This window comes from Dendrobates tinctorius, unplaced genomic scaffold (genome assembly GCF_039654945.1).
Source record: "Dendrobates tinctorius isolate UK_male_01 unplaced genomic scaffold, ASM3965494v1 ptg000136l, whole genome shotgun sequence".
Taxonomy (NCBI): domain Eukaryota; kingdom Metazoa; phylum Chordata; class Amphibia; order Anura; family Dendrobatidae; genus Dendrobates; species Dendrobates tinctorius.
Window position 1 is genome coordinate 7955012 of NW_027361804.1, and position 22565 is coordinate 7977576.

At 45.0% G+C, this 22565-nt stretch overlaps 1 long non-coding RNA gene across 1 annotated transcript in view; it reads right to left on the reverse strand.

The window, feature by feature from the left end:
* Positions 1–22565, reverse strand: part of LOC141048565 (uncharacterized) — a 133489-nt gene that overhangs the window by 109686 nt on the left and 1238 nt on the right. The gene's annotated exons all lie outside the window — the stretch shown is intronic.

Genomic DNA, 22565 nt, shown 5'->3' on the forward strand with positions numbered 1-22565 from the left:
CCTTGCTCAAGTCTAATGTGGTCACAAATTGGGCACTGGCCAGACGATCCAATAGATCATCAATCCTGGGCATGGGATAAGCATCACTCTTGGTGGCATCATTTAGTCATCTGTAATCAACGCAGAATCGTGTTGTACCATCCTTCTTGGGGACCAGGACGACAGGAGAGGCCCAAGAACTGTGAGATGGCTGAATAACTCCCAGTTGTTTCATCTCCTCCAGTTCGTTCTTTATCATGCCTTGAACAGCCTCTGGAACCCGGTAGGCAGCCTGCTGGATGGGGCGTTGTCCGGGGGTTTCCACATGGTGACTGGTGAGAGTAGTCTTCTCCGGCTTTGAGGAGAAAGCAGCAGCCCTCGGCCTTAGTACGGCGACAAAATCTTCCTTTTGTATATCCGATAAATGGGAGCCCAGGGGCACTTGTTCCAGTGATCCTCCCGCTTGGGCAACCTGGAGGAGATCTGGGAGATACTCGTCGTCGGCGGTATCACTAGGGGGGTGGCAGACAGCTAGAACAGGCAGAGATCGGTCGTGGTAGTCTTTCAGCATGTTAATGTGGACGGTTTTCTGTCGTCGACCACTAGAGTCCAGGGCAATAACATAGTTAGTGTCATTAATTTTCTTGACAACCTGATAAGGGCCTTCCCACACTGCTTGAAGCTTGTTGGCAGGGGAAGCAGTAATCATGAGCACTTGCTGTCCTTCCATAAATTCCCGGTTCCTGGCATTACGGTCATACCAGGTTTTTTGTCTGGACTGGGCCATTCGCTGATGTTCTTTAGCGAAGGTAGCTAGCTGGGCGAGACGGTCTCTGAGCTCTAGAACATAGGGAACGATGGGCATTCCGGTATCTGAGATGTCTCCCTCCAAATGTTCTTTCAGAAGAGTGAGAGGCCCACGGACCTTCCTGCTAAACAGTAGTTCGAAGGGAGAGAACCCTGTGGACTCTTGGGGAACCTCCCGATAGGCGAAGAGTAGATGTGGCAGGTACTTTTCCCAGTCTTTTTCAGCGTCAACAAAAGCCCTCAGCAGATTTTTTAGGGTTCCATTAAAGCGTTCACATAGTCCGTTGGTCTGCGGGTGGTATGGGGTGGTGCGAATGGCTCGAACACCACAGGTATGCCATAGGGACTTGACCAGATCTGACATGAACTGAGTGCCTTGATCTGACAATATTTCACTAGGAAACCCTACCCGGGTAAAGATGGTAACAAGGGCCTCGGCTACCTTTACTGCTGTAATACTGGACAGGGCCACAGCTTCAGGATACCTAGTGGCATAGTCCACCACGGTCAGGATATATTTTTTCCCCGACCTGCTGGGGTGGGCCAGAGGACCTATGAGTCGACGGCTACACGTTGAAAAGGTTCCTCAATTATGGGCAGGGATATCAGGGGTACCTTATGTCGAGCTCCTGGATGCCGCATTCGCTGGCACACATCACAGGTGCGGCAATAATGGGCTACCGACTGCGAGACGCCCGGCCAGTAAAAACTTTGGGTGAGTCTCTTTTCAGTCCTTTTTCTCCCTTGATGCCCAGCCAAGGTGATGTCATGGACCAGTTGAAGTAGCTGTGCCCTGTACTTCTGAGGGTCAATGAGTTGCCTGGTCGTTGCGTCAGGGTGGCCCTGGTCACTGCCCTTTGTTACACGATAATACAGTCCGTTTTCTCGAGTGAAGCCATCCCCATTATCTCCCATGTGCCCAGTTTCTGCCTTTCGCCTAAGGGCTGCTAAGGTAGTGTCACCCTCTATTTCTCGCCTAAACTCCTCTCTGTCCCAAGACTCTCCCAATGTAGCAGCAGCGAAAGTATTGCTTACCGACTCTGATGCGGTTCATGGTGGCTGCTCCCCGGTGGGGTCCGGATGACGTAGTGCTTGAAGGGCCTGTAGTCGGGTGACTGCTCCCACAAATTGGCACTGTAACTCCCCAATGTCGTTCCCAAGGAGGATATCTGCAGGAAGTCCTCCCATAACTCCAATCCAACACAGTTTTTCTCCACAACCATAATCCAAACCCACAGAAGCTCGCTGTATATATTTGCGGGCACCCCCCCGCCAGGACAATGGGAATTCCCGGACCCTGGTAAATTGCCTCGGGTCGAACCACACGGGGGTCAGCGATAGTCAAGAATGCCCCCGTGTCTCTAAATCCTGACACTTTGTACCCATCAATAAAGACATCCTGCAGGTGGCGTTGCTGTTGCCCTGAGTAGCTAAAGGACAGAGGCCGGAGTCCGTACACTCCAGGAGGGGTATCTATGGTGCCGTGGTCGGTGGTCCACTCTGGTGGGGGTGGTGGTAGCTCTTCCTCAGGTGTTGTGGAATGTACAAGATGCACTGGACGAGGTGGGGCTGCGTGGGGCTCCCTCCGAATCCTGGAGGGACAGCCAGACTGCAAATGTCCAGGTTGCCCACACCCATAACACCTCCTCTCTGTGATACCCCCAGGTCGTGGTCGGAACTGTTGGGGCCTAGGATTGTGAGGTGTGATTGTCATCGGCTTGCGACTAGGTGGAAGGGCAGATATAATTGGAGGGGGACGGGGCGCGGGAGCAGGCCGTGGTTCATTGTCCAGAAGCCTCCTCCATTGTGGCTGGATAGTAAGGGCTTCATCGGCCAGGGCTGCAGCTCTATCCACGGTACACGGCGTGCGCTCCCGGACCCATTCCCGTACCTCTGCAGGGCACTTGGCAAGAAATTGTTCTATAAGGAACGCCTGTATAACATCTTCCACAGTAAAGGCGTTTTCTGCTTCCAGCCATCTCCGACATGCCTCGGACATCTTATGTGCATACATCCTAAACGATCCCCCCGTGGTGCATGGGAGGTTTCGGAACTTGGCCCTATGTGAGTCTGGGGTGATAGCATGGTAATCCAGGATAGTCCGCTTTACAATGTTATAATCCCGATTCCGCTGTGCATCAATGGTTCGGTAAGCCTCCGCCATGCTTCCATTCAGGAGCCCCACTAACAAACGCATCCAGCTAGAGTGGGGCACCTCCATCACAGCACACTGCTGCTCAAAGTCTTTGAAGAACCCCTCCACATCTCCAGAAGCCTCATCAAATGGCTTAAACTCTGTCCGGGTGATCCGTACAGGCTGCCGGATTGTTGGGGTCACACTCCACATTGCGTTACTCCCTTTTTCAAGCTCCATTGCTTCCTGTCTCCGCTGTGCCCGGCGGGCAGCCTCCTCCTTGTACTCCTGAGAGACGCCGGGGCCCAGAACCGCCATCTCTTCTTTATACCACACCACCCACTGGATTTTCTGGATGGGGATCCCTGTCTCCAGTGCTCGTCCTTCAGACATGTGGGAGGAGGTGGCCGGGCTAGCGCCCACCAGTAGATCGATTAAGGCCTCTTTAGTCAGTCCCTGGTAGTTCAGGCCCAGGTCTCTGGCTCTCTCCTGTAAACTGCATACAGTCCAATTTCTGTACTCGGTGGGTGGTTCTCCATTGGGTGACGCTCTGTTGATCCCACCGCTGCCACCAGTTGTCACGGGGTCCTTCTCTGGTATCACACAATCAACAGAGCAAGTGAAGAGTGAACATTTCCAAGACCTTTATTCAGGCAAAAATACGAAAAGGTCCATATTCAGTCCACCACACAAAGGATAGATAGTCCAGAATAAGAATGCAGTCCAGTAACAGGATATAATGTCCAGGCAAACGAGATTCCACAACTCTAGCACCAGAGGATAAAAATGGGTCCTTCTCTCTGAAATGCAGCCTTTTCACCATCTTGTCTCTACCTGACTGACTTGTAGTCCAGCTGCTGTTCTTCCCCCCACCCCCTTCCTTGTCCATGGGTAGTCAAACAAGTTGCCTCCCAGAGGAGAACAAAAGGCCTTAGGGATTAATGCACTACAGGGGGTCATCAAGAGACAGATACAGTGAGGCTGTAGGCTTACAATGTAATAAGAAAAACACTATGAAAATAACTGAAATTGTTAAAAATAGGAATATACAAAAAATGACATTCACATAACATATCACACCATCAGACAGTATTATAGTAGTTATATTCTTGTACATAGGGCAGTATTATAGTAGTTACATTCTTGTACATAGAGGCAGTATTATAGTAGTTATATTCTTGTACATAGGGGCAATATTATAGTAGTTATATTCTTGTACATAGGGGCAATATTATAGTAGTTATATTCTTGTACAAAGGGGCAGTATTATAGTAGTTATAATCTTGTACATAGGGGCAGTATTATAGCAGGTATATTCTTGTAAATAGGGGCAGTATTATAGTAGTTATATTCTTGTACATAGGGGCAGTATTATAGTAGTAATATTCTTGTACATAGGGGGCAGTATTATAGTAGTTATATTCTTGTACATAGGGACAGTATTATAGTAGTTATAGTCTTGTACATAGGGGGCAGTATTATAGTAGTTATATTCTTGTACATAGGGGCAGTATTATAGTAGTTATATTCTTTTACATAGGAGGCAGTATTATAGTAGTTATATTCTTGTCCATAGGGGCAGTATTATAGTAGTTATTGTCTTGTACATGGGGGGCAGTATGATAGTAGTTATATTCTTGTACATAGGGGCAGTATTATAGTAGTTAAATTCTTGTACATAGGGGGCAGTATTATAGTAGTTATATTCTTGTACATAGGGGCAGTATTATAGTAGTTATATTCTTGTATATTGGAGCAGTATTATAGTAGCTATATTCTTGTACATAGAATCAGTATTATAGTAGTTATATTCTTGTACATCGGGTGCAGTATTATAGTAATTATATTCTTGTACATAGGGGCAGTATTATAGTAGTTATATTCTTGTACATAGGGGCAGTATTATAGTAGTTATATTCTTGTACATAGGGGCAGTATTATAGTAGTTATATTCTTGTATATTGGAGCAGTATTATAGTAGCTATATTCTTGTACATAGAATCAGTATTATAGTAGTTATATTCTTGTACATCGGGTGCAGTATTATAGTAGTTATATTCTTGTACATAGGGGCAGTATTATAGTAGTTATATTCTTGTACATAGGGGCAGTATTATAGTAGTTATATTCTTGTACATAGGGGGCAGTATTATAGTAGTTATATTCTTGTACATAGGGGCAGTATTATAGTAGCTATATTCTTGTACATAGGGGGCAGTATTATAGTAGTTATATTCACGTACATAGGGGCAGTATTATGGTAGTTATATTATACATAGGGGGCAGTATTATAGTATTTATATTCTTGTACATAGGGGGCAGTATTATAGTAGTTATATTCTTGTACATAGGAGCAGTATTATAGTAGTTATATTCTTGTACATAGGGGCAGTATTATAGTAGTTATATTCTTGTACATAGGAGCAGTATTATAGTAGTTATATTCTTGTACATAGGGGCAGTATTATGGTAGTTATATTCTTGTACATAGGGGGCAGTATTGTAGTATTTATATTCTTGTACATAGGGGGCAGTATTATAGTAGTTATATTCCTGTACATAGGGGCAGTATTATAGTAGTTATATTCTTGTTCATAGGGGCAGTATTATAGTAGTTATATTCTTGTACATAGGGGCAGTACTATAGTAGTTAGATTCTTGTACATAGGGGCAGTATTATAGTAGTTATATTCTTGTACATAGGGGGCAGTATTATAGTAGTTATATTCTTGTACATAGGGGCAGTATTATAGTAGCTATATTCTTGTACATAGGGGGCAGTATTATAGTAGTTATATTGACGTACATAGGTGCAGTATTATGGTAGTTATATTCTTATACAAAGGGGCAGTATTATAGTATTTATATTCTTGTACATAGGGGGCAGTATTATAGTAGTTATATTCTTGTACATAGGAGCAGTATTATACTAGTTATATTCTTGTACATAGGAGGCAGTATTATAGTAGTTATATTCTTGTACATAGGGGCAGTATTATAGTAGCTATATTCTTGTACATAGGGGCAGTATTATAGTAGTTATATTCTTGTACATAGGAGCAGTATTATAGCAGGTATATTCTTGTACATAGGGGCAGTATTATAGTAGTTATATTCTTGTACATAGGGGCAGTATTATAGTAGTAATATTCTTGTACATAGGGGGCAGTATTATAGTAGTTATATTCTTGTACATAGGGACAGTATTATAGTAGTTATAGTCTTGTACATAGGGGGCAGTATTATAGTAGTTATATTCTTGTACATAGGGGCAGTATTATAGTAGTTATATTCTTTTACATAGGGGGCAGTATTATAGTAGTTATATTCTTGTCCATAGGGGCAGTATTATAGTAGTTATTGTCTTGTACATGGGGGGCAGTATGATAGTAGTTATATTCTTGTACATAGGGGCAGTATTATAGTAGTTAAATTCTTGTACATAGGGGGCAGTATTATAGTAGTTATATTCTTGTACATAGGGGCAGTATTATAGTAGTTATATTCTTGTATATTGGAGCAGTATTATAGTAGCTATATTCTTGTACATAGAATCAGTATTATAGTAGTTATATTCTTGTACATCGGGTGCAGTATTATAGTAGTTATAAGTAGTTATATTCTTGTACATAGGGGCAGTATTATAGTAGTTATATTCTTGTACATAGGGGGCAGTATTATAGTAGTTATATTCTTGTACATAGGGGCAGTATTATAGTAGTTATATTCTTGTACATAGGGGCAGTATTATAGTAGTTATATTCTTGTACATAGGGGGCAGTATTATAGTAGTTATATTCTTGTACATAGGGGCAGTATTATAGTTGCTATATTCTTGTACATAGGGGGCAGTATTATAGTAGTTATATTCACGTACATAAGGGCAGTATTATGGTAGTTATATTCTTATACATAGGGGGCAGTATTATAGTATTTATATTCTTGTACATAGGGGGCAGTATTATAGTAGTTATATTCTTGTACATAGGGGGCAGTATTATAGTAGTTATATTCTTGTATATTGGAGTAGTATTATAGTAGCTATATTCTTGTACATAGAATCAGTATTATAGTAGTTATATTCTTGTACATCGGGTGCAGTATTATAGTAGTTATATTCTTGTACATAGGGGCAGTATTATAGTAGTTATATTCTTGTACATAGGGGCAGTATTATAGTAGTTATATTCTTGTACATAGGGGGCAGTATTATAGTAGTTATATTCTTGTACATAGGGGCAGTATTATAGTTGCTATATTCTTGTACATAGGGGGCAGTATTATAGTAGTTATATTCACGTACATAAGGGCAGTATTATGGTAGTTATATTCTTATACATAGGGGGCAGTATTATAGTATTTAGATTCTTGTACATAGGGGGCAGTATTATAGTAGTTATATTCTTGTACATAGGAGCAGTATTATACTAGTTATATTCTTGTACATAGGAAGCAGTATTATAGTAGTTATATTCTTGTACATAGGGGCAGTATTATAGTAGCTATATTCTTGTACATAGGGGGCAGTATTATAGTAGTTATATTCTTGTACATAGGGGCAGTATTATGGTAGTTATATTCTTGTACATAGGGGGCAGTATTGTAGTATTTATATTCTTGTACATAGGGGGCAGTATTATAGTAGTTATATTCCTGTACATAGGAGCAGTATTATAGTAGTTATATTCTTGTACATAGGGGCAGTATTATAGAGGTTATATTCTTGTACATAGGGGGCAGTATTATAGTAGTTATATTCTTGTACAGAGGGGCAGTATTATAGTATTTATATTCTTGTACATAGGGGGCAGTATTATAGTAGTTATATTCTTGTACATAGGGGGCAGTATTATAGTAGTTATGGGGGCAGTATTATAGTAGTTATATTCTTGTACATAGGGGAATTATTATAGTAGTTATATTCTTGTACATAGGGGGCAGTATTATAGTAGCTATATTCTTGTACATATGGGGCAGTATTATAGTATTTATATTCTTGTACATAGGGGGTAGTATTATAGTAGTTATATTCTTGTTCATAGGAGCAGTATTATAGTAGTTATATTCTTGTACATAGGGGCAGTATTATAGTAGTTATATTCTTGTACATAGGGGCAGTATTATAGTAGCTATAATCTTGTACATAGTGGGCAGTATTATAGTAGTTATATTCTTGTACATAGGGGCAGTATTATAGTAGTTATATTCTTGTACATAGGTGCAGTATTATAGTAGTTATATTCTTGTACATAGGAGCAGTATTATACTAGTTATATTCTTGTACATAGGAGGCAGTATTATAGTAGTTATATTCTTGTACATAGGGGCAGTATTATAGTAGCTATATTCTTGGACATAGGGGCAGTATTATAGTAGTTATATTCTTGTACATAGGAGCAGTATTATAGTAGTTATATTCTTGTACATAGGGGCAGTATTATAGTAGTAATATTCCTGTACATAGGGGGCAGTATTATAGTAGCTATATTCTTGTACATAGGAGCAGTATTATAGTAGTTATATTATTGTACATAGGGACAGTATTATAGTAGTTATAGTCTTGTACATAGGGGGCAGTATTATAGTAGTTATATTCTTGTACATAGGGGCAGTATTATAGTAGTTATATTCTTTTACATAGGGGGCAGTATTATAGTAGTTATATTCTTGTCCATAGGGGCAGTATTATAGTAGTTATTGTCTTGTACATGGGGGGCAGTATGATAGTAGTTATATTCTTGTACATAGGGGCAGTATTATAGTAGTTATATTCTTGTACATAGAAGCAGTATTATAGTACTTATATTCTTGTACATAGGAGCAGTATTATGGTAGTTATATTCTTGTACATAGGGGCAGTATTATAGTAGTTATATTCTTGTACATAGGGGCAGTATTATAGTAGTTATATTCTTGTACATAGGAGCAGTATTATAGTAGTTATATTCTTGTACATAGGGGCAGTATTATAGTAGTTATATTCTTGTACATAGGAGCAGTATTATAGTAGTTATATTCTTGTACATAGGGGGCAGTATTATAGTAGTTATATTCTTGTACATAGGGGGCAGTATTATAGTAGTTTTATTCTTGTACATAGGGGCAGTATTATAGTAGTTATATTCTTGTACATAGGGGGGCAGTATTATAGTAGTTATATTCTTGTACATAGGGGCAGTATTATAGTAGTTTTATTCTTGTACATAGGGGCAGTATTATAGTAGTTATATTCTTGTACATAGGAGCAGTATTATAGTAGTTATATTCTTGTACATAGGGGGCAGTATTAAAAGTAGTTATATTCTTGTACATAGGGACAGTATTATAGTAGTTATATTCTTGTACATAGGGGCAGTATTATAGTAGTTATATTCTTGTACATAGGGGCAGTATTATAGTAGTTATATTCTTGTACATAGGAGCAGTATTATAGTAGTTATATTCTTGTACATAGGGGGCAGTATTATAGTAGTTATATTCTTGTACATAGGGGGCAGTATTATAGTAGTTTTATTCTTGTACATAGGGGCAGTATTATAGTAGTTATATTCTTGTACATAGGGGGGCAGTATTATAGTAGTTATATTCTTGTACATAGGGGCAGTATTATAGTAGTTTTATTCTTGTACATAGGGGCAGTATTATAGTAGTTATGTTCTTGTACATAGGAGCAGTATTATAGTAGTTATATTCTTGTACATAGGGGGCAGTATTATAGTAGTTATATTCTTGTACATAGGGACAGTATTATAGTAGTTATATTCTTGTACATAGGGGGCAGTATTATAGTAGTTATATTCTTGTACATAGGAGCAGTATTATAGTAGTTATATTCTTGTACATAGGGGGCAGTATTATAGTAGTTATATTCTTGTACATAGGGGGCAGTATTATAGTAGTTTTATTCTTGTACATAGGGGCAGTATTATAGTAGTTATATTCTTGTACATAGGGGGACAGTATTATAGTAGTTATATTCTTGTACATAGGGGACAGTATTATAGTAGTTTTATTCTTGTACATAGGGGCAGTATTATAGTAGTTTTATTCTTGTACATAGGGGCAGTATTATAGTAGTTATATTCTTGTACATAGGGGGCAGTATTATAGTAGTTATATTCTTGTACATAGGGGCAGTATTATAGTAGTTTTATTCTTGTACATAGGGGCAGTATTATAGTAGTGATGTTCTTGTATGACAGGTAACAGGACAGGATGTGGCAGTGTTCCCCTCTGGAGTCTGTCCTGTTACAGATAATTAGGCGCGGTGATGAGACGTTTCGGGTTGTTTCGGGCTCTTGCAGTATTCTCGTGCTCGGCGGTATTAGATGTTACCTGAGATTGCACTTTGGTATTACGGAAACGTTCCAGTTGACATTCCCGGCTCATGAATTTTCATATCTCCACAGCTTGAAGAGCGGCTTGTAGAGAAAACAACATTAAACCGCGCCGGAGGCCGTTACACAATGTCTCTGCTCCTGGAAAACCTGATTATATCCGTGTGTCGCTGTTACTAAGCGGGGTCCACTGCCTGCAACACGGAGAGGGGAGACGAGCAGGGGGCTGCGGAGGGCTGATATGACCGCAGTACAGCTGTCATGTTACACGTGGCCGAAATCATAACAGACCCTGAACCAAACCGTACAGAGAACATTACAGCAACGACACAGAGGACTACTACCCCCAGCATCACCCGGCCAGCAAACATGAATGACCGCGGCAAGGGATAAGGTGGTGGAGTAGAGATTAAAACCGCCAAACCTAAACCCAGAGGTAATCCCGAGATCCGATGATCTTGCTTTCCTAGGGTCATTCTCACTATAGTATGAGAATGTCCTGGTGGGAATAACCCTTTTTCCAGTCCTTCATATTAACCCCATAGGCACCATTTTTTTTCATCTGTTACGCGGTATTTTACGTTTTTGGACATTTTTTTGCAGTGAGCTGCTCCGCGACGTAATCTCATATAACAGAACCAGCAATGATCGCATCCAGCTGCTTCATCCTCCATTATTTAGGAGATGGTTTCGCCAATTCTCACCTCTTCAGGGTCACATGGAGCACACAGGTAGCTGCAGAGGGTGATGGTCGCGGTCGCCCATATGGCAGCATTTATATATACACTGCTCAAAAAAATAAAAGGAACACTCAAATAACTCATCCTAGATCTGAATGAATGAAATATTCTCATTGAATACTTTGTTCTCTACAAAGTTGAATGTGCTGACAACAAAACCACACAAAAATCATCAATGAAAGTCAAATTTCTTAACCAATGGAGGCCTGGATTTGGAGTCCCCCCCAAAATTAAAGTGGAATAACACACTACAAGCTGATCCAACTTTGTTGTAATGTCCTTAAAACAAGTCAAAATGATGCTCAGTATTGTGCGTGGCCTCCACGTGCCTGTATGACCTCCGTACAACGCCTGGGCATGCTCCTGATGAGGTGGTGGATGGTCTCCTGAGGGATCTCCTCCCAGACCTGGACTAAAGCATCCGCCAACTCCTGGACAGTCTGTGGTGCAACGTGACGTTGGTGGATGGAGCGAGACATGATGTCCCAGATGTGCTCAGTCAGATTCAGGTCTGGGGAACGGGCGGGCCAGTCCATAGCTTCAATGCCTTCATCTTGCAGGAACTGCTGACACACTCCAGCTACATGAGGTCTAGCATTGTCCTGCATTAAGAGGAACCAGGGCCCACCGCACCAGCATATGGTCTCACAAGGGGTGTGAGGATCTCATCTCGGTACCTAATGGCAGTCAGGCTACCTCTGGCGAGCACATGGAGGGCTGTGCGGCCCTCCAAAGAAATGCCACCCCACCCCATTACTGACCCACTGCCAAACCGGTCATGCTGAAGGATGTTGCAGGCAGCAGATCGCTCTCCACGGCGTCTCCAGACTCTGTCACGTCTGTCACATGTGCTCAGTGTGAGCCTGCTTTCATCTGTGAAGAGCACAGGGCGCCAGTGGTGACTTTGCCAATCCTGGTGTTCTGTGGCAAATGCCAAGCGTCCTGCACGGTGTTGGGCTGTGAGCACAACCCCCATCTGTGGACGTTGGGCACTGAGACCATCCTCATGGAGTCTTTTTCTAACCGTTTGTACAGACACATGCACATTTGTGACCTGCTGGAGGTCATTTTGCCGGGCTCTGGCAGTGCTCCTCTTGTTCTTCCTTGCACAAAGGCGGAGGTAGCGGTCCTGCTGATGGGCTGTTACCCTCCTACAGCCCCCTCCACGTCTCCTGGTGTACTGGCCTGTCTCCTGGTAGCGCCTCCAGCCTCTGGACACTACGCTGACAGACACAGCAAACCTTCTTGCCACAGCTCGCATTGATGTGCCATCCTGGATGAGCTGCACTACCTGAGCCACTTGTGTGGGTTGTAGAGTCCGTCTCATGCTACCACGAGTGTGAAAGCACAACCAACATTCAAAAGTGGCCAAAACATCAGCTAGAAAGCACTGGTACTGAGATGTGGTCTGTGGTCCCCACCTGCAGAACCACTCCTTTATTGACGGTGTCTTGATAATTGCCAATAATTTCCATCTGTTGTCTATTCCATTTGCACAACAGCATGTGACATTGATTGTCAGTCAGTGTTGCTTCCTAAGTGGACAGTTTGATTTCACAGAAGTTTGATTCACTTGGAGTTAGATTCTGTTGTTTAAGTGTTCCCTTCATTTTTTTGAGCAGTGTATAGATACAAGTGTTTATGTGAGTCTGTTTTGTAAAGTCGTGGATCTCCGAAATATATTCCCCCATCCCCGGGCGGCCATTGTTATTTCCACGACTCCGTCAAAGCTTCTGATGAAATTACTCTTGTGCTGAAGGAAAAACAAGAAGCACAAAAGCCTCGGGAAGAAACAGAAAAACAAACATTGAAGCGTCGGAGCGTCTTGTCGTTAAGCGGTATAAAAATTGTTTTATCAGCTAAACAGTAAAATAATCGCCCCCTCCGGTCCTCCTGTGCACGCACCCTCCGCACACTCACCCTCCGCACACTCGCCCTGCGCACACAAATCGTCCGCACACTCACTCTCCGCACATTCACCCTGCGCGCCTGCATCCTCCGCACACTCACTCTCCGCACACTCATCCTGCGTGCACGCATCCTCCGCATACTCACCCTGCGCGCATGCATCTTCCGCACACTCACTCTCCGCACACTCACCCTGCGCGCATGCATCCTCCGCACACTCTCTCTCCGCACACTCATCCTGCATGCACGCATCCTCCGCACACTCACCCTGCGCGCACACATCCTCCACACACTCACCCTGCATGCACGCATCCTCCACACACTCACCCTGCATGCACGCATCCTCCACACACTCACATCCTCCGCACACTCACCCTGCACGCACACATCCTCCGCATACTCACCCTGCGTGCACGCATCCTCCACACACTCACATCCTCCGCACACTCACCCTGCGTGCACGCATCCTCCGCACACTCACGTCCTCCGCACACTCACTATGCATGTACGCATCCTCCGCGCACCCACCCTCCGTGCATTTACCCTCCACACACTCACCCTTTGTGTACTCACCCTATGCACACTAACTCTCCGGGAACTGACACTCCACTCACTCTCCCTATGTGCACACACCCATCACGCACTCACTCTCTGTGCACGCACCCTACGTGCACGCACCCTTCCCCTATGTGCACGCACCCTCTGCTCACTCACCCTATATGCACACACCGTCCGTGCACTCACCCTCCAGGCACTCACTCTATGCGCACTTGCACACTCAATCTCTGCGCACTTACCCTCTGTGCATGCACCCTCTTCACACTTATACTCCAGGCACGCACCCTCCATGCACTCATCCTCCGCACACTCACCCTCAGCACATCAATCCTGTGCGCGCTCACACTCTATGTGCATTCTGCAGGTTGGTGTGCTCTATGGTGATAATATATGAGAATTTTGGCGGTATTATTTGTGCACGGTATAGTAGTTGTACATGTGCAATATTTGGCAGTATGATTTGTGCACTGTATGGTGGTAGAATATGTGTATTGTGCAGGTTTTTGGTTACATCATTGTAAGTGTGTGCTGTAAGGTGATAATATAAAAGTAGTTAATGGCGGTATTATTTGTGCATGGTATGGCATGAGTACATGTGCAGGTTTTTGGTTGTATTGCGGGAATATCTAAGTAGTTTATGGTGGTATTACTTGTGCACGGTTTGGCGGTAGTACATGTGCAGGTTTTTGTTGTATTGCTTTATGGTGGTAATATATAAGTACTTGGCTGTATTATTTGTGCACGGTCTGGCAGTTGTACGTATGGTGGTGTTATATGTGCAGTATATGGCAGCATTATTTAGATAACACATGTCGGCACAGCCACAAATAACTCTTCACATTGAGAACTGTGACTGTCGGGTAGAGACGAACATTATGTCTCTGGACTCGAGGGGGGGGGGGGGGGCAGATATTTGTTTGCCTCCAATTTTGGAAAACGTTTTCCAATTTGTTGCAAAAATTGCCCTTAAAAAGCCAGAAGGAAATAAATCATCCTCTTCGCCCGCGTGCGACCGGAATCAGGTAATTCAGCGATGATTGCCAGACTTCTGCCGCGCGGCACTAATACAAGCACGTACAGCGGCGGTGTAACGGCCGCAGCGCAGGAGGGGAACATAATGTACGGCGAGTAATATAACGAGCCGCAATTTACCAGCTCTGCAGTTAAAGGGGAACCCCGCCGCTCGTCACGCAGATATTACCGCAGATTGCGGACGGCGTACCCGACCGATTACATTACAGCCGAGCATTACCGGGAGGGTGAGATGTAACGCCGCCGCTCACCGCGCCTCATTACCGCTCACAGACGCCGCGGGAGACGGCTTTTAAGAGTCCAAAAATCTGTAAAAATGTCTCCTTTAAGGTGATTGAGCTTTTCCAGACGACGAGCCGCAATTTTCACGCTGATCTCCAATCTTCCCACATAAAGAAATGTCATCAAACACGGAGATTATCGGAAAAAGTGGAAGAAACTGGAACAGTGAGAAAGTCCTTAAATCGCCCTCTTAGGCAGCTGACAACCAATATGGCAGCTTTCACAACTTTCACCCGGGGTCGTCACCCAGCTGGAAGTAACAATTCAGTTTCCCTACAGCTCCCCCGCAGGAGAAATGAGGTATTACACTGCTTCTGAATCAAGGTAATAGGCTGTCTTTGTAATGCTGAGTCCTCCAGAGTGAGAGACGCTCTTTGTAGATGTTTCAGAAAGGGGAACCCTCTTCTTAAAAATTAGTTTTCAGACCTGGAGACCTCCCCTTTAATGATATCAAGACTGATCAACCCCCACTGAAGTGAAGTGACCCAAAAATAAGCTGATCACGTGTTATCCCGCTGCTCCAAATCCTCAGAGATCGGCTGGAACCTGTGACGCCACCTGTAAGTAACAATTCAATTTCCCTACAGCTCCCCCGCAGGCGAAATGAGGTATTACACAACTTCTGATTCACGGTAATAGGCTGCCTGTGTGATGGTGAGTCCTCCAGACTAGGAGTTGTAGTGCTAAAAAATGAGGAACCTTTTTCTGAAAATGAGTTTAGAGCCCGGAGACCTCCTTTAATGATTTCATCACTGATCAACCTCCCACTGGTGTAATGTGCCCAAAAAGTTAGCACAGGTTATCTCGCTGCTAATATCTCCAGGGACCAGCTGCAATCGGTGACACCACCTGGAAGTAACATTTCAATTTCCCTACAGCTCCCCTGCAGGAGATATGAGGTATTACACCATCACTGATTAAAGGTAATAGGTTGTCTGTGTAATGCTGAGTCCACCAGAGTGAGAGACGCTCTGTATAGATGTTTCATAATGTGGAACCCTCCTCTAAAAATTAATTTTTAGACATGGAGACCCCATTTAATGATTTTAAGACTAATTAACCCCTAACTCCTTTAATAATATCATCACGGTATAACCCCCACTGGTGTGATGAGCCACAAAAAAAAAACCTGATAAACATGTTATCCTCAATGACCAACTGGAATCTAACAATCAATCTGGAAGCAAATGTTCGATTTCCCCACAGCTCCCCCGCAGGAGATATAAGGTATTACACCATCCACACAATCAATCTGGAAGCAAGTGTTCGATTTCCCCACAGCTCCCCCGCAGGAGATATAAGGTGTTACACCATCCGCACAATCAATCTGGAAGCAAGTGTTCAATTTCCCCACAGTTCCCCTGCAGGTGATATAAGGTATTACACCATCCGCATAATCAATCTGGAAGCAAGTGTTCGATTTCCCCACAGCTCTCCCGCAGGAGATATAAGGTATTACACTATCTGCACAATCAATCTGGAAGCAAGTGTTCGATTTCCCCACAGCTCCCACGCAGGAGATATAAGGTGTTACACCATCCGCACAATCAATCTGGAAGCAAGTGTTCAATTTCCCCACAGCTCCTCCGCAGGTGATATAAGGTATTACACCATCCGCACAATCAATCTGGAAGCAAGTGTTCAATTTCCCCACAGCTCCCCCGCAGGAGATATAAGGTATTACACTATCTGCACAATCAATCTGGAAGCAAGTGTTCGATTTCCCCACAGCTCCCCCGCAGGACATATAAGGTGTTACACCATCCGCACAATCAATCTGGAAGCAAGTGTTCGATTTCCCCACAGCTCCCCCGCAGGAGATATAAGGTATTACACCATCTGCCCAATCAATCTGGAAGCAAGTGTTCGATTTCCCCACAGCTCCCCCGCAGGTGATATAAGGTATTACACCATCTGCACAATCAATCTGGAAGCAATTGTTCGATTTCCCCACAGCTCCCCCGCAGGAGATATAAGGTATTACACCATCCGCACAATCAATCTGGAAGCAAGTGTTCAATTTCCCCACAGCTCCCCCGCAGGTGATATAAGGTATTACACCATCTGCCCAATCAATCTGGAAGCAAGTGTTCGATTTCCCCACAGCTCCCCCACAGGTGATATAAGGTATTACACCATCTGCACAATCAATCTGGAAGCAAGTGTTCGATTTCTCCACAGCTCCCCCGCAGGAGATATAAGGCGTTACACCATCCGCACAATCAATCTGGAAGCGAGTGTTCAATTTCCCCACAGCTCCCCCGCAGGTGATATAAGGTATTACACCATCTGCACAATCAATCTGGAAGCAAGTGTTCGATTTCCCCACAGCTCCCCCGCAGGAGATATAAGGTATTACACCATCCGCACAATCAATCTGGAAGCAAGTGTTCGATTTCCCCACAGCTCCCCCGCAGGAGATATAAGGTATTACACCATCCGCACAATCAATCTGGAAGCAACTGTTCGATTTCCCCACAGCTCCCGCTCAGGAGATATAAGGTATTATACTATCCGCACAATCAATCTGGAAGCAAGTGTTCGATTTCCCCACAGCTCCCCCGCAGGAGATATAAGGTATTACACCATCCGCACAATCAATCTGGAAACAAGTGTCCAATTTCTACACAGCTCCCCAGCAGGACATATGAGGTATTACACCATCCACACAATCAATCTGGAAGCAAGTGTTCAATTTCCCCACAGCTCCTGCTCAGGAGATATAAGGTATTACACCATCCGCACAATCAATCTGGAAACAAGTGTCCAATTTCTACACAGCTCCCCAGCAGGACATATGAGGTATTACACCATCCACACAATCAATTTGGAAGCAAGTGTTCGATTTCCTCACAGCTCCCCCGCAGAACATATGAGGTATTACACCATCCGCACAATCAATCTAGAAGCAAGTGTTCGATTTCTCCACAGCTCCCCCGCAGGAGATATAAGGTATTATACTATCCGCACAATCAATCTGGATGCAAGTGTTCGATTTCCCCACAGCTCCTGCTCAGGAGATATAAGGTATTACACCATCCGCACAATCAATCTGGAAACAAGTGTTCAATTTCTACACAGCTCCCCCGCAGGACATATGAGGTATTACACCATCCACACAATCAATTTGGAAGCAAGTGTTCGATTTCCTCACAGCTCCCCCGCAGAACATATGAGGTATTACACCATCCGCACAATTAATCTAGAAGCAACTGTTCGATTTCCCCACAGCTCCCGCTCAGGAGATATAAGGTATTATACTATCCGCACAATCAATCTGGAAGCAAGTGTTCGATTTCCCCACAGCTCCCCCGCAGGAGATATAAGGTATTACACCATCCGCACAATCAATCTGGAAACAAGTGTCCAATTTCTACACAGCTCCCCAGCAGGACATATGAGGTATTACACCATCCACACAATCAATCTGGAAGCAAGTGTTCAATTTCCCCACAGCTCCTGCTCAGGAGATATAAGGTATTACACCATCCGCACAATCAATCTGGAAACAAGTGTCCAATTTCTACACAGCTCCCCAGCAGGACATATGAGGTATTACACCATCCACACAATCAATTTGGAAGCAAGTGTTCGATTTCCTCACAGCTCCCCCGCAGAACATATGAGGTATTACACCATCCGCACAATCAATCTAGAAGCAAGTGTTCGATTTCTCCACAGCTCCCCCGCAGGAGATATAAGGTATTATACTATCCGCACAATCAATCTGGATGCAAGTGTTCGATTTCCCCACAGCTCCTGCTCAGGAGATATAAGGTATTACACCATCCGCACAATCAATCTGGAAACAAGTGTTCAATTTCTACACAGCTCCCCCGCAGGACATATGAGGTATTACACCATCCACACAATCAATTTGGAAGCAAGTGTTCGATTTCCTCACAGCTCCCCCGCAGAACATATGAGGTATTACACCATCCGCACAATCAATCTAGAAGCAAGTGTTCGATTTCTCCACAGCTCCCCCACAGGAGATATAAGGTATTATACTATCCGCACAATCAATCTGGATGCAAGTGTTTGATTTCCCCACAGCTCCTGCTCAGGAGATATAAGGTATTACACCATCCGCACAATCAATCTGGAAACAAGTGTTCAATTTCTACACAGCTCCCCCGCAGGACATATGAGGTATTCCACCATCCACACAATCAATTTGGAAGCAAGTGTTCGATTTCCTCACAGCTCCCCCGCAGAACATATGAGGTATTACACCATCCGCACAATCAATCTAGAAGCAAGTGTTCGATTTCTCCACAGCTCCCCCGCAGGAGATATAAGGTATTACACCATCCGCACAATCAATCTGGAAGCAAGTGTTCGATTTCCCCACAGCTCCCCCGCAGGAGATATAAGGTATTATACTATCTGCACAATCAATCTGGATGCAAGTGTTCGATTTCCCCACAGCTCCTGCTCAGGAGATATAAGGTATTACACCATCCGCACAATCAATCTGGAACCAAGTGTTCGATTTCCCCACAGCTCCCCCGCAGGAGATATAATGTATTACTCCGTCCGCAATTAAAATAATTAAGTCTGTCTGTGTAAATGCTGAGTGGTCCAGTTTGGATCTTCTCCAGAATGGCAGAGTCTCTTCTGGAAAGGAGGAGTCCCCCTTTAATGATATCATCCCCGATGTACCCCCTTTTGGTGATTGGTAGAGGTTCTTGCAGTTTATGGTCGCACTCTTCACGTATGACTTATATATGGCAGTGTAGCCCCCCAGACTCCCCCCGAGATGTCGGAGCGTTACACGAGTATATTGTGCCCGCAGAAGCCGCGGATTTCCATGGAAATGTCTCCGCTGATGTATTTTATTATTTTGCTCTCACGTCAGATTACAGCCGTGTAATTACACAGGGACGCGCGTCGCAGCTGCCAGCGACGGGGATCAGCGGAGTCCGTGTCTCGGGTTCATACAGAAACGCTTCCAGTTATTAAAGGGTAATTGTATATAATAAAGCCGGGAACATGAGACGCTCAGGATCTGCCCCCGGGAGTCCCGGCCAGCCCCCGCATGGGGAATGCTAAGAACGCGGACATCCATCCATGCCTGGGAGAAACCGATAATGGCTCCTCCGGGCGGGCGAGGGGTCGGGTCCCCTCCTAATAAGCAAATAATTATAGGGGTCCGGGATCTGTCAGAGCAGATCAGAGGAGAAACCGCTCCCTAATCCCCCCGACTCCTCACACTGAAACTCACATTGTGACGCTCCTCAGTTACTCCTCCGGGCAACAAACTACTGACACAACCAATGGGTGATGCCAGGATAATGACACTCGGAGTACAGGATAATGACACTGGAGGTGCAGGATAATGACACTGGAGGTGCAGGATAATGACACTGGGGGTACAGGATAATGACACTGGGGGTGCAGGAGAATGACACTGGGGGTGCAGGATAATGACACTGAGGGTACAGGATAATGACACTGGGGGTGCAGGAGAATGACACTGGGGGAGCAGGATAATGACACTGGGGGTGCAGGATAATGCACTCGGGGTGCAGGATAATGACACTGGGGGTACAGGATAATGACACTGGGGGTGCAGGAGAATGACACTGGGGGAGCAGGATAATGACACTGGGGGTGCAGGAGAATGACACTGGGGGTGCAGGATAATGACACTGGGGGAGCAGGATAATGACACTGGGGGTGCAGGATAATGACACTGGGGGTACAGGATAATGACACTGGGGGTACAGGATAATGACACTGAGGGTGCAGGAGAATGACACTGGGGGAGCAGGATAATGACACTGGGGTACAGGAGAATGACACTGGAGGTGCAGGATAATGACTCTGGGGTACAGGATAATGACACTGGGGTGCAGGAGAATGACACTGAGGGTGCAGGAGAATGACACTGGGGGAGCAGGATAATGACACTGGGGTACAGGATAATGACACTGGGGGAGCAGGATAATGACACTGGGGGAGCAGGATAATGACACTGGGGGTACATGATAATGACACTGACATTCGGGGTACAGATAATGACACTGACACTCGGGGTACAGGATAATGACACTGGGGGTACAGGATAATGACACTGGGGGTACAGGATAATGACACTGGGGGTACAGGATAATGACACTGGGGGTGCAGGATAATGACACTGGGGGTACAGGATAATGACACTGGGGGTACAGGATAATGACACTGGGGGTGCAGGATAATGACACTGGGGGTACAGGATAATGACACTGGGGGAGCAGGATAATGACACTGGGGGTGCAGGATAATGACACTGGGGGTACAGGATAATGACACTGGGGGAGCAGGATAATGACACTGGGGGTACAGGATAATGACACTGGGGGTACAGGATAATGACACTGGGGTGCAGGATAATGACACTGGGGGTACAGGATAATGACACTGGGGGAGCAGGATAATGACACTGGGGGTGCAGGATAATGACACTGGGGGTACAGGATAATGACACTGGGGGTACAGGATAATGACACTGAGGGTGCAGGAGAATGACACTGGGGGAGCAGGATAATGACACTGGGGTACAGGAGAATGACACTGGAGGTGCAGGATAATGACTCTGGGGTACAGGATAATGACACTGGGGTGCAGGAGAATGACACTGGGGGAGCAGGATAATGACACTGGGGGAGCAGGATAATGACACTGGGGTACAGGATAATGACACTGGGGGAGCAGGATAATGACACTGGGGGAGCAGGATAATGACACTGGGGGTACAGGATAATGACACTGACATTCGGGGTACAGATAATGACACTGACACTCGGGGTACAGGATAATGACACTGGGGGTACAGGATAATGACACTGGGGGTACAGGATAATGACACTGGGGGTGCAGGATAATGACACTGGGGTACAGGATAATGACACTGGGGGAGCAGGATAATGACACTGGGGTACAGGATAATGACACTGGGGGAGCAGGATAATGACACTGGGGGTGCAGGAGAATGACACTGGGGGAGCAGGATAATGACACTGGGGGTGCAGGATGACACTTGGGGAGCAGGATAATGACACTCGGGGACAGGATAATGGCACTGGGGGTGCAGGAGAATGACACTGGGGGTACAGGATAATGACACTGGGGGTGCAGGAGAATGACACTGGGGGAGCAGGATAATGACACTGGGGGTACAGGATAATGACACTGACATTCGGGGTACAGATAATGACACTGACACTCGGGGTACAGGATAATGACACTGGGGGTACAGGATAATGACACTGGGGGTACAGGATAATGACACTGGGGGTGCAGGAGAATGACACTGGGGGAGCAGGATAATGACACTGGGGTACAGGATAATGACACTGGGGTACAGGAGAATGACACTGGGGGAGCAGGATAATGACACTGGGGTACAGGATAATGACACTGGGGGTGCAGGATAATGACACTCGGGGGACAGGATAATGGCACTGGGGGTGCAGGAGAATGACACTGGGGGTGCAGGAGAATGACACTGGGGGTGCAGGATAATGACACTGAGGGTACAGGATAATGACACTGGGGGTGCAGGAGAATGACACTGGAGGAGCAGGATAATGACACTGGGGGTGCAGGAGAATGACACTGGGGGAGCAGGATAATGACACTGGGGGTGCAGGAGAATGATACTCGGGGTACAGGATAATGACACTGGGGGTGCAGGAGAATGACACTCGGGGGACAGGATAATGGCACTGGGGGTGCAGGATAATGACACTGGGGGTACAGGATAATGACACTGGGGTTGCAGGATAATGACACTGGGGG